Source organism: Lytechinus variegatus, chromosome 6, assembly GCF_018143015.1.
Source record: "Lytechinus variegatus isolate NC3 chromosome 6, Lvar_3.0, whole genome shotgun sequence".
Lineage (NCBI taxonomy): Eukaryota > Metazoa > Echinodermata > Echinoidea > Temnopleuroida > Toxopneustidae > Lytechinus > Lytechinus variegatus.
Window position 1 is genome coordinate 45,596,980 of NC_054745.1, and position 6,447 is coordinate 45,603,426.

The following is a 6,447-nucleotide window of genomic DNA, read 5'->3' on the forward strand; positions in this document are numbered from 1 at the left end:
CCATGCTAAAGCACAGTATTAACTATTTAAGACACCTGTATGAAGATGCTTAGCAGTATGAAATATTTTTAACAATTGAACAAAATATGGCATCCACCTGATTTTGTACTATAGGGGGGGGGGGTATCAAACGTTTCCAACGCTTGCCTTTGAAACATCCAAAACATATGTACATTTAAACATCAATTGAAACATAAACAATAAATGCTAAGCACATGTTTGAACTCAATTGAAACATTACAATTGTATAAATTTCTTTCCTGACAGTACTACTACTGAAACGCACAAACCCAATTCTTTTGTTACAAAAGAAAACAATTCGCATTGGTGCTGGAGTTGGTTACCGCGATCATACACGCCCTCTCTTTATAAAGCTGCAATGTCTTACTGTTGATGATGTCCATTTTCTTCATACTTCCCTTTTTACAATGTTTTATGAATCGGTTTAATGCCAAAATGTTACCTACCTCCTTTTCCAATATGTTTCAACAAAATAATGCTATCCATACCTACCACACAAGACAAGCATCTAATATGCATTTGTATAACCCTCGCAAACTGTTGTCTCACAAATCTGTCAGACATTATGGACCTGATGTTTGGAATTCGATACCTACTAGTATTAGGAATATATTATCAGTGCATTCCTTCAAAAATGCGGTAAAACGCATACTTCTCTCTAAGATGTATTTTTTAGCAAGTCACATTTTGTTGTACTGTACATTTTAAACTTAAGGATTTATATAATTTCAAGTATTATTACTCCTCACACACTCCTTATATATTTGTAAATAGTTGTGGAACATAATAATTGGTTTATTTAGTTTAATTTGTTTTGTTTTTCTTTTTCTTTCCCTTCTTTGGGTAATCATTAGTTTTGACTTTTCAGCATTGTTTTTTTATATTTATTTATGCATTTCATATATCCAAAGGTCTGACAACAGCTCAAGCATCTGCTTATTTTGTCATACGACTGCATGTCGGCAACCTTGTTATAATCAGTTATGTTAATGTTATGTTAATCATCATAATCGTACATTATTATTATGTAAAATCCAATGTAATCAATTTTGTGATGGTTACACTATTTACATTATCATGACATGCAGAAACAAACAAATAAATAATAAATAAATAATAATAAATAATATCAATGTGGCACAAGTGTGATTTCTATATGTGAAAATATGTTCTGTTATTTACTTATATTTCTGGGATAATATCATTTTTTCTAAGCTAGATATCAGTTTCCAGAATACCTGACATGTGCATTTATTTTGCTGTTCAGAAATTTCAAACTTTTTATCTCTATAATAAGACCTATGTTATGACGAATAAACGATTGGAACGATTTCTTCAATGGGCTGCTGTCAGCTCAGCTGCTCACTGCTCTTTGTGTGACGTCACTCACACAGAAGCTCGCCGGAAGACCGATGAAGGCAAAAATATGGCATGGAAATAAATCATTTTTGAGAGCTGATATCTGCAAACTCTAATCACTATTTAGAAAAGAGAAGTTATATTTCTGATTAGTAATCCTTCCCCTTTATAATGGTGACCTCAAAAAGTCATTATAAGATTTTTTTTATTCTTCGAGTGTGTACTTTTAACCAAGCAACTTGGTGCCATTCAGATTTTATAACTTTTGACATTGTCAAGTTGGCATGCGTGCAAAGTATCATATCAAAATGACAGCAACACATGCAGGGCGGATATCAATAAATCGATAATTAACATTTTAAAGACTTTTTTTTGCTTTCTCACTTTTTTTATCTCATTAAGTGGACGAACCATGGACTTAATTCCCACAGGAACTTTTCTTTGCGTTATGTTCCGAATCTGAAGTGTGGCAGTAATAATAAGAGAAAATATAAGTTTTAAACTTTGCCCTCCCTACTGATCTTGATAAAAAAATAATTTCGGTGTGTTATTCATGTTATTTTCAGCCTGGAGTACCCCTTTCAACGCTGCATTGTGACACATCAGCAACTACATGTACGGCGTTTGTCTAATGAACTGAACACCTAGAAGAGAGACCTTACAAACAGGTAGAATTTCATGTTTATGAAAAACGAACAATCTCCAATCACATTATTGATTTATCATTAATTTGAAAAATATTATAACTAGAGTTTTAAAGATTGATGATTTAAGGATTTTTTTTAAGTAATAAGAGCGAATCTGTTTTGGTTTTCCGTATTTGTTATTGGTATTATTGCGTACCCCATCTTGTCAGACTCTTTGTGCTACCACCTCTCTTCTCACTAATTTTAACACCTCCGTCTTCTCTCTCTCTCTCCTTCTCCCCTTCTTTTACTTGAAAATTTTTCCTTCCATTTACATCAGATTATCACTCTGGTCACCATGGCAACTAACTTCACCCCAGACCAACAATGTGAAGGAAAGGAGTGTCAATCAATCACAGATGTGACGTACTACGTGGAGGAGAAGAAGAGACTCTGTGATGACTGCGCCTGTAAAGAAGGATGTATCACAAGAGTTAAAAGAGGTGTACCAAATATTTATTGTGAAGAACATGATGAAAAGGTAAAATTATATTGTAAATCTCATGGCGTTCCTTTGTGTTATTCATGCGCTATGATCAAACATCTACAGCCTTGCGAGAGACAAGATATAAATGATGCAATAAAAGACAGTGGGGCGAGGCTAACAGTTCTAAAAGAAAAAGGGAGGGACAAATTGAAAGAAGGTCGTCTGTACGAAAATGAAATTGACCAATGCACGAAAGACACAGACACCCATCTACAAGCTTTGAAAGATGAAGCTAATTCGATAATTAAGGATGCGATCAATACAGATGAACTCAACGAGAAGATAGATGCTTACAAAATCAACCAGAAGTTTCATTGGAAGAATCAATTACTTGAAGAAGAGATAATGAAGATCAAAGAGAAGATTCGAAAGAACAATGAAGAGAGAGAGAAACAACTTGAATTAATCCAATCAAATGCACAGATTAGACAAGGACACATGGATAATAAGAAGATTGGCCTTCATAGAGACATTGATAACATTGTTAAAGAGAAGGATAGGAAGATCAGAGAGTTGATGAAATCATTGCAGGATGACACAAAAACAATAGAGAATGCAATACAGACCATAGATACAGTACTAAAAGACGATAAAAACATTGTTAAAGACGGTCATAGTGTGAACATGTCAGTGAGTGATAAACTAAAGAAAACACTTTATAAGAATAATGTGAAACAAATCACTGATAGAATATCAGGTGTTAGGTTTGTGAAGGGTGTTGGGAGAGAGAAGTATGATGGTAGGATTGGTGGGTATGATGGCGAGTGGATGCTTAGTGATACAATCAGTGTTGAAGATAACATCACATGCCCATGTAGTGTTGGTTGCATTGATGATGAATGTAATGTGATCATCCCAGATTTGGAGTCAGATAGACAGCATACATACATATTAGATATGAACACTAAACACATTCAGAGAGTGATAACAGGTACTGATACATCATGTGTATTCTCCTGTGCATTACTGAATGATGACAAGATAGTATGTGGTAGATAGTGTAAAGGTTGTACAGGGGACAGTTTGACTGGATGCATCAGTGTGTATGACAGACAATGGATGCGCATCAATGACGTCACAATACCAAGAAACACAACGCGCAATATCTCATCGGTGTGTGTAGCTGTTGACCGTGATGGGATGATCATCGCTGCTGAGTGGGGTCAGTCTAAGATATACGTCATCAACCCAGCTGATAGTAAGATCGTAAATACCATCACATGTAAAGAGGATGTAGTGATGCGAGGTGTGCTATCATCAGGTCACATCATCGCTCAACCTGACCCTCGTGGTAAGAGAGTACTAATCATAGACAGACAGGGTGGTCAAAGGGAAATCCCCCACAGTGATGTCATCTGGAATGTCAGTGTTGATCCTATAACAGACGACCTCTACGTCGTGACATCAGATGACAACAAGACTTGTATGATTGATCAGGTGATGAGTGGGAATGAAGTGAAGAAGAGAAGAGTGACGTCATTCCCTCTATCAACTAGACTGACTGGTGAGGATGATAGGTTGCTTCACCTTTTCTTATCTCGTGTAATGATCTCATCATCAGGCAAGATAATTACTTGTAATGGAGATAGTATTCTCGACTTCGCAAAGCGCCTCACGTTCTAAACGATGATGGATCATTCACTATGATGAATATGAGACACACTGACCAGAATAATACCATCTTTGGATAATTGAAATATCTGTAGCACTGAGACCTAATAACTGTGACTCACTTTTAACATCACGGTTAACAATCGGTATTTCTTAAAAAAAACTCCCGCATCCAAGAACATGTTTGTGGAAATAGGTTTCTTTATGACTGGATGAAAATATTTTTGGCGAGGTCATATTGCATATATCAATACGAGGCCGTCATCATCATCAAGCCTACACGCTCACGATGAATTTCCTTTAAACTTTATTTGTAAAATGTATAATACATCTTGTTGATATTTATTTACACTGCTTATATTACGACTAATACTACAGTTTTGTTCTATAATATCTTCGTATATTTTGACATTCTGATACCGATGTGAATGCAGAAAAAAATAATGTCATAAAGGCATAATGCCAGATTTAATATTTCCATCTTTTCCGGTATTTGATACAGAGAAAACGAAACATACTCACGATGTCAAGGTGCAGATATTGATCAGGTTCTACTGAGTGCAGTGGCTGAATAAATTTAGTCAAGAATTTACATTCCAGAGATTTGTCGTAGAATTGAACAAAAAGATATAAAAAAATATAGTGGAATCATTCTCCCTAGATTGTACTGGCAGTCCTCATGGAGCGAATGAAATATGCATTCTTTTCATGGACAAGGTTTATCATATTTCCAGAAAAATATGCCATGAGCCTGCCAGATTTTTAATTTAAACATTGGTGTCACATCTCTGTTTAAATAAGTTTTCTATCGGCGAACAAAAAAGAACATGACACTGACAAGATTGATTGGAATACGATTTAATGTAAATTGATTAATTTTGACCTTTTCAGTGCAAACATAAGGTTAGCCGTCGCAAGAAGTATTATATACTGCCCGAGCGCGTTTTCCTTAAATAAATTTGTACGTTAATATCATTCTTTATTCAAATAAAGTAAGAAATATAATACAAGGTTTGATTAAAGGTATTGTTTAACTTTGTGAGCAGCTGATTTGAAAAATTCTCAAACCAAGATGAAACATGTGTACAAGTACCTGTATTAGAACTAATAAACCCTGAAAACCAACATTATTGAGAATAAAAAACTAAAACTACAAGGCAAACCCCGATTTTGTAAATGGGCGTCTTATAGACACCTAAATAGTACACATAAATGTATGGGTTGAAATTAAGATGGTGTTTCCGGTCACTTTATATTTCAATTTTTGAAGCACTAAATAATTATTTTCGAACGCATTTTTTCTGGGCTTCACTTTTATAACATATCACAGACACAGGTGACAAATGTGACCTTCCAATATGTATTTGCATATTAATCTTATACGTTATTTACTTTATATACACCGTTGAATCAAAGTGATTTGTTAACATTGGTTTGACTTTTTAAAAAGCAAATACAGATATGGAACATAAATATACGCGATACTTATTAAAGGGACATATGTATATTACACATGTTTTATATTATGTTACATGGTTGACTGACATGGAGAGAGAGAGAGGGGGGGGGGGAGTAGGAAGGTAAAGTGAAGAAGATTGGGCAGAAAGGAAGGAGCGAGAAGAAGGAAGAACACGGAAAAGATTATTGGACAGGGATGATGAGTAAAATCTGTTTCAACAATAGACATTAATCCCTGTAGTCATGCTGATGTGGATTAAGTCAAGGAGTTTGCAAAATCCGCTACTAAGTGGGTAAAAGATTGTAAATGATTATTTCAATAGGATGTATATTCGAGAAGAAAATTATATATTTTGACATATTTATATACTGATAAACCAGTGCACTGACAGTTGATAAAGTTATTAGAAAATCATATTATTTACATGAAATATATTTAGCCATTTTTTAAAACAACCTTTATGAAAGGCATACCCACTATGTACAGTATAATGGAAAATGGTGATTTTTTTTTAAATAACAGTTTGCTTTTGCATACTTGTTTTTTAATCAGACCATTACCAATTACCATAAATTTCAGCGACTGTGCATATATATAATTATGTAAAAATAATATTTTTGGGCCCTATTACATGTACATATAGAATGTAAGCCGTAATAAATATTTTTTGAAATGTAATACTGTAAATTATTCAGTTTTCTGAGATGCTTATGAAACTTATATTATGTAATAAGAATTATTTTTGATTGATGGCTCCATAGCTAAATGAAACTGCAAATTCATTCCTTCTTTTAGGCAAAATATATTTTGGGAATTATGTGTAT

The 6,447-nt window shown here is 34.1% G+C and overlaps 1 pseudogene; it reads left to right on the forward strand.

Moving 5' to 3' along the window:
* Positions 1-2,364: 2,364 nt before the first annotated feature.
* On the forward strand, positions 2,365-4,176 carry LOC121417905 (annotated as a pseudogene).
* Positions 4,177-6,447: the final 2,271 nt, after the last annotated feature.